The 7,300-nt window shown below is 38.6% G+C and overlaps 1 pseudogene; it reads left to right on the top strand.

Annotated features, from left to right (window-relative positions):
• Window positions 1-6,140: 6,140 nt before the first annotated feature.
• LOC148107191 (olfactory receptor 4K15-like) lies at window positions 6,141-7,048 on the top strand (annotated as a pseudogene).
• Window positions 7,049-7,300: the final 252 nt, after the last annotated feature.

The raw sequence follows: 7,300 nt of genomic DNA on the forward strand, positions 1-7,300 counted from the left end.
CAATTATATTGAAGCTATGAGTATACAGACTATGAAGACTTAAACCTCCATTCCTATATTTTCTAATTCCAGTCTCATTTTCCAAGCTTGCCATCTGCCCCCACTGTGGAAGGCAGAACACTTCTCCTTTTACATACTATGAGTGTGAATGCAGACTAAATTAGAGAAAACTTTTAAGTAAGTTGTACCAACACTAATGAAAAATGTTTATAGAATATCTTTTCATATGCATAGGCTCCATTCATTCCATCTTTTTGAAAAGAATTCTCATGAAGACTTACATTATTAAATGTAAACTACCATATGACCCAAAATCCCACTCTTGGTTATTTCCTGAAGTGAAATATAAAGATCAACACTAACCTGTATAAGAATATTCAAACAGCTCTATTCATAATTACCAAAAATTGGAAATAACCACGGTGTCTTGGACTGGGGAGTAGATAAATAAACTTACTACATCTATACAATGAGATACTACTTAGCAATAAAAAGAAACTAATACATGCATCAAAATAGATGAATCTCAAGTGCAGAGTGAGAAAAGCCAGACTCCAAAGGTAACATATGATTCCATTTTTATGGTCCTTTAAACAAGGACACCATAGGGACAGAAAAGAGATCTGTGGTTTCCTGAGACAAGGGAATGGTGTGTGGCTGACCACAGGAGAAGTTGCTGTGAAATGAAACTGTAGTGTATCTTGGTGTGATCTGGTTACCCAATTATATATGCATGAAAGCTGAGAAGCAGCCTGGTTATTCTTGAGAAGTACCCAAACATTTCAGTATTGTTAATATTTCTGGAAATGTGTGTGAAAGTAGAGATAAAAACAGAAGGAACTATTGAATATCTACATAAAGACTATTTGGAGCCCCAAATGCCTTCCTTGACTCAGCTCCCTAAGTGGCTGCCCTGTCTATTCACACTCTGGTGGAAGTCTGGGGTTTTATTCCTCCAGAGGTCTCTGAACTGCAGGATCCCAGGCAGGCGCATACCCTAACCTGAAACCTAACCCTAGCCCTAATCCTGGAGTTGAGGGGGATAAAAAAGAAGATGTGGTATATATTACTCAGCCATAAAAAATGAAATCTTGCTGTGTGCAAGGACATGGATGGAGCTAGAGTGTCTTATGCTAAGCAAAATGAGTCAGTCAGAGAAAGACAAATACCATACGATTTCATTCATATGTGGCATTTAAGAAATGAAACAAACAAGTACAGGGGGAAAAAAGAGAGAGAGAGGCCAACCAAGAAACAGACTCTTAACTATAGAGAGCAAACACATGGTTACCAGAGGGGAGGTGGGGGGTGAATTAAATAGGTGATGGGGATTAAGGAATATATGTGTTGTGATGAGCACTGGAATGTATGGAAGCATTGAATCACTCTATTGTATGCCTGAAACTAATAGTACACTGTATTTTAACTAACTGGAATTGAAATAAAAATTTAAATATGTGTGTGTGTAACTACAGAAGTAAATACTTAAAGGACTTAATTTTAATACATGTAAAGTGTATGTGTCAGAAATTATAAATTGCAAAACCATTTATGAAATGAAAGAAATACTTTATTGCATTACAAAGTTTTCACTCTTCTTAAGTTTCAGAGCAATCATGTACTTCCTCAAACTCCACTCCAAACCAGCATCCTTCCCCAGAGGGTACGTCTCATTGATCTTTCACTAACAGCTGTAAGGCTTGGGAAAGTCACTTAGCCTCTTTTTGCCTGCTTCTCCTCTGTAAATGGATCTATGTGTTACCATGATTGCACCAGATGGTGCCTGCAAAGTGTGTTGTAGCTCGCAAGCAAGAGAATAAGTGTCAAATCTTTATGTTCTCAGATTGAGATGGTCATGGACTCCAGAACTCAGAGCACAAAATGGCTCATGGAGCAAATGAATTAATGTTTTGAGATCCAGATAGGAAAGACATGAATAAAACTCTGAAAGGGGAAAATGAGACAGCAAAGAGGACAGAGAAGGGCAGGACCAGTAAGGAATAAGAGAAAAAGAAAGAAATGGGGAATTTTATTAATAGCCTTTCACATCTAATTTATTTATTTATTTATTTATTTTTTTAAGATTTTATTTATTTATTTGACAGAGATAGAGACAGCCAGCGAGAGAGGGAACACAAGCAGGGGGAGTGGGAGAGGAAGAAGCAGGCTCATAGCTGAAGAGCCTGATGTGGGGCTCGATCCCATAACGCCGAGATCACGCCCTGAGCCGAAGGCAGGCGCTTAACCACTGTGCCACCCAGGCGCCCCTTCATCTAATTTATTTAAAATCAAAATTAAGAACATACACAAAAGGGTGATAAAAGACAAAAGTCTACGGTGATATGTACACTCCTCATCATTGACGGGAACAGTAACAGAAGGATGCACTGCAAGACGGTAGGTGTTACCTCCCAGAGCGCATGACATTGGGAGAGCACAGATGAAGGGGGCCTTCACTCTTTGCTCCAAATACATCTACTATTAATAGTTGAAATCTTATTAAGTTAGATTGCATGCATATATTATTTCTTTAATAAATGAATGAATTAAAAAGTAGCCTTTCATTATCTTTCCATCACTTAGAGAAATGCCTCTAATACAGTTTATACTCAAACTGTAAATATTCAGGACCTGGCTCAAGGAAGGACTGTGAAGGCTGAGACCTAATATCCCTCTGAAATCCAAGAAAGCAAGGTTGAAGTAGGCCCTTAAATCATGAGCATAGTTGCAACACACCAAAGGTGAGCTAGTTGTCGACTGCCCATCTACATAACTCATCTGGCTTCTGGTGGGACTGGAACTGACATCTCAGTTCACTTTATGACATGGTAGATACAGAGCAAAAGAAAGTTATAGCCTCTTAATAAACAAAGTAATTAAACATTTGAACTTACTTCTCTTACATTTTTACTCGTATTTAACTGGACTAACTTGGATCTAGCTTTGAAAAGGGTGGATTATTGCATGATGCCCTTCATGCCCAACTTTTCCTCAGGGAAAGTTGGAAGCGAAGGATCCCCAGGACCATGACAGAGAAAGCCTTTCCAAATACTTGGCTCTATTTAAACCACAGAGATGGAAAACCTCCAAGCTCAGAGGCTACTCATCACACTGTATACTTGGCACGCTGAGGAGGACACAATCCTACAATACTGCTCACGGCAGAAAATTAACTGGACTTCATTTCACATAAGGTAGACTCTAGATCAAGGCCTCTCAGTAAGCAAGGAAGGAACCAGTTTGAGGGGTGATCTGTGTAAGGTGAGTACATCCCACATAACTGATGTTTGAACTCACACTTTTAATGTCTTCCCCTTATTTTAAGAATAAATTCTCTCTTTTCCCCTGAAGCATGGTTTTCCATACCTATCTGTAGTGTTTAGAGTTCTGAATGTGTTATTCAGTGAATGTCTTATGGGAAAGATTATGGGTTTTCTCTCCCAACAAATCCCTGGGACTTCTGAATTCCTAACAGCATTTCACACACTAACAAAAGCACTGCCTATTTACATTCTTAGAGGCTCCCAGATGTCCAGGTTGGGGGAGACTGGTTCTCAAAACACTTCCAACTTATCCTGATATTTTCTAATTCCTTCTGGATTTTACTTGTTTTACCTTTCCTCAAAGTAGCAAATGGAGAAATGCTTCAGTAAAAAATTAATAGGCCAAAGTGCCTAAAATTTAAAATCAAACAATGAAACTGAATTGATTTTAATGTGAACCTGTATATTTCATTCCTATCATTATTAGCCAGTTATAATTATTCATGTCTCTGTTACCTTTTCATTGAACAAAATGTCTTATTACAGAAATCTTATTTGTTTTCTTAGTCTTATCAAAATCATGGTTTCTACCAGAAGCGATCTTCTCCTAGGGAAGTTATATTAGAAGCTTTGGAGTCAGACAGGCCTCCGTTTTTTAAGATTGATTGATTGATTGATTGATTATTCATTTATTTGTTTGTTTGTTTGAGAGAGAGCACCAGCAGGGTGAGTGGCAGGTGGATGGCGTGGGAGAAGCAGGCTTTCCACTGAGCAGGGAGCCAAACTTGGGGCTCAATCCCAGGACCCCACGATCATGACTTGAGCTGAAGGCAGATGCTTAACCGACTGAGCCACCCAGGCAGCCCCAGACCTCAGTTTAAATTCAAACTTTATTATTTGTTATTTTACAACTTGGAAAATATGTAATTTCTGTAATGTATGTATATAGTTTGTGATGTTTATGTTAAATATTCTTACCAAAAAAATAAATACATAATATAAATAAAATAATTAGAATCAGTAGTGAGATGATAGTCACAAGGATATCACATCCACATGTTGCTTTTGTTTAAAAACAAAAAAGTCTTATTTTTTTTTGAGGAAAAGAAAAATTTAGAAGGAGAAAGAGCAAAACCCAACAGAATGAAACATACAAAAAAAGAGGAGTATGCAGTTCAAAGGAAAGGAAAAGCATTTAATCCTTAAAAATGGGAAAACCACTTAATCTCACAATAAGAAATTAAAACTACATTCAAGGGGTGCCTGGGTGGCTCAGTCGGGTAAGGGCCAGACTCTCAGTTTTAGCCAGGTCCTGACCTCAGGGTCTTGAGATGGAGCCCAGCATCAGGCTCAGCACTCAATGCACAGTTAGCTTGGTATTCTCTCTCCCTCTCCTCCTGCCCCTCCCTGCCATGTTCACGCTTACACGCAACTCTCTCTCTCTCAAATAAATACATCTTTAAAAAAATAAAATAAAACTACATTTAGTTGCCATTTCTCAACATCATATGACAATAACACTGCACTGGAGAGGCTGGAGAAGAAACAGGTAATTCGTACACTGCTGGTGGAAATCTAAAATGCTTTAACCCCTATGGGAGGAATACAAACAGACAAATAAAAAGCAAAACATATAAATGCTTTTAAGGGCTTAACATAGATTTGGTACATATTAAAAGCTACTTAGTCAACTCTATAATCTGAACTTCATAGCCTGAGAAAAAAAAGATACAAGAAAGAATGGAAAAAGAGAAGGACTTGGCCTCCTGGCTTAAGGAAATAGTAAATGTATGTATTTTCACAGAGGTCAATAAGAGTATGTCAATAGTTTAGGTACATATGAACTTAGACTTTATATTTTTTCCAATGAAGTACAGTCAGAAGTAAAACTAGTTTGCAAATCTCAGGAAAGAAATCTCTGTTACTAAGGAGAACCAAGGACCAGTCAATATATTTTCAAAAATGATGTTACTCAGACCAAGGAATACATGTGTTTGTGGAAATATCCTTTCATGGGGAGATTCTAAAGGCAGGGAAATACTGGATATTAGAAATCCATAGTCAGCATCTGAGGTTTCTTTTGGAACACAAATATCTTTTCTCAAGTCATTTGATGAACATTTTTTCCCAGAGTTTGTGAAATAATTTGGTTCAGTATAGTCTGCTAACACATATCCACTTAGCAATAGATTTGTTTCTGAGAAGCATGTTTTGTATCAGAAAGGTAGCATTCAATTATTGCCCTGGGGCAATAGAACCTTGGAATATATTTTATCTTATTTTATATTATCTATTTACCTTTTTAAAGATTTTATTTATTTATTTGACAGAGAGAGACAGCAGGAGAGGGTACTCATTAGGGGGGAACTGGAGAGGGAGAAGCACGCTCCTCAGTGAGCAGGGAGCCAGGCACAGGGCGTGATCCCAGGATGCTGGGGTTATGACCTGAGCCAAAGGCAGATGCTTAATGACTGAGCCACCCAGGCGCCCCTCTGAATATATTTTAAAGCTGTGCATTCTCCCTGCAGAAAAGGTAGATTCGAGTTCAGGGGAAATTATTTCTGTAATACATTACTATTGACATTTTTTATCAGAATACACGTTTGATTCCAATAACAACTGTACTTCTAATAGGTAAGGTTTTTGACCTACCCTTCTTTACTTAGCTCCCCATCTTGACTATAAGACTGTGTCTACCTTAAATTCAAGAAAACTTTATTTTCAATTTTGAGTAGTACAATGGTAAGATTTGAATTTTGCACATGAGTAGAAGTTGCCTGCTCTCTAGCACCTGAGCTTTAATGAGGTCTTTCTTTCCATTCTAGAAGTTCTTAGTTCATCCCTTTCTTTGGGCTGCATTAGAACACCATGTACTAAATGGAGAAAGCAAATCAGTCCGTGGTGTCTGAGTTCATTTTTCGTGGACTTTTGTGATTCAAGGGAGCTCCAGACCTTCCTCTTACTGCCTTTTTCAATGCTCTACCTGCTGACTATTGTGGGCAACCTCCTTGTCGTGCTCTTATTCATCACTGACCCTCATCTCCAATCCCCAATGTACTTCCTCTTAGCCAATCTCTCATTTGTGGACTTCTGCCTTTCCTCAGTCACTATCCCTAAACTGACCACAGACTTCCTAAAGGATAGTAAGACCATCTCCTTCGGTGGCTGCATGACCCAGATCTTCAGAGTGCATTTCTTTGCAGGGGTGAGATGGTGCTGCTTGTGACAATGGCCTATGATCGTTATGTGGCCATCTGCAAACCACTCCATTACTCCAGCATCATGGACAGACAAAAGTGCATCTGGCTAGTTTTGATATCATGGATCATTGGCTTTGCACATGCCATGAGCTAACGAGCCATGATTTTTGATCTGCCCTTCTGTGGACCCAGAAGAGTGGACAGTTTTTTTCTGTGATATTCCTTTGGTGATCAAACTGGCCTCTGGGAATGTTGATAAATGCTGACAGCGGAGTTTTGGTAACAACTTGCTTCATTCTCTTACTAATCTCCTACAGCTATATCCTAGTAACTGTTCGCGTTCACTCAAAGGATGGAGCATCAAAGGCACTCTCTACCTATACTTCCCACATCACAGTGGTACTGCTATTCTTTGGACCCTGCATCTTCATCTATCTGTGGCCACTTAGCATCACTTGGGTAGACAAGTTTCTTGCAGTGTTTTACACAGTAATCGCACCTCTCCTGAATCCAGCCATTTATACATTGAGAAATAAAGAGATTAGGAATGCCATAAAGAGACTGATAAGTCAGCATATGGGATAATTTTTAGTTTTTACATATAATCAGAAAACACATCCCAATTTGGCCACATTTTGACCTCTAAACTAAACTGGAAATGTGACTTATTCATATCCAGAATCTTGAAGTATTCCCAGATGTATACAGTTTGTGTTTATTCCATTACAAAAATATGTTCGAAAATCCAACACTGGGGATGCCTGGGTGACTCAGTTGGTTAAGCATCTGACTCTAGATTTTGGCTCAGGTCACAATCTCAGGGTCATGGGATTGAGA

This window comes from Ursus americanus, chromosome 34 (assembly GCF_024610735.1).
Source record: "Ursus americanus isolate L20-20 chromosome 34, mUrsAme1.1.p, whole genome shotgun sequence".
NCBI classification, from domain to species: domain Eukaryota; kingdom Metazoa; phylum Chordata; class Mammalia; order Carnivora; family Ursidae; genus Ursus; species Ursus americanus.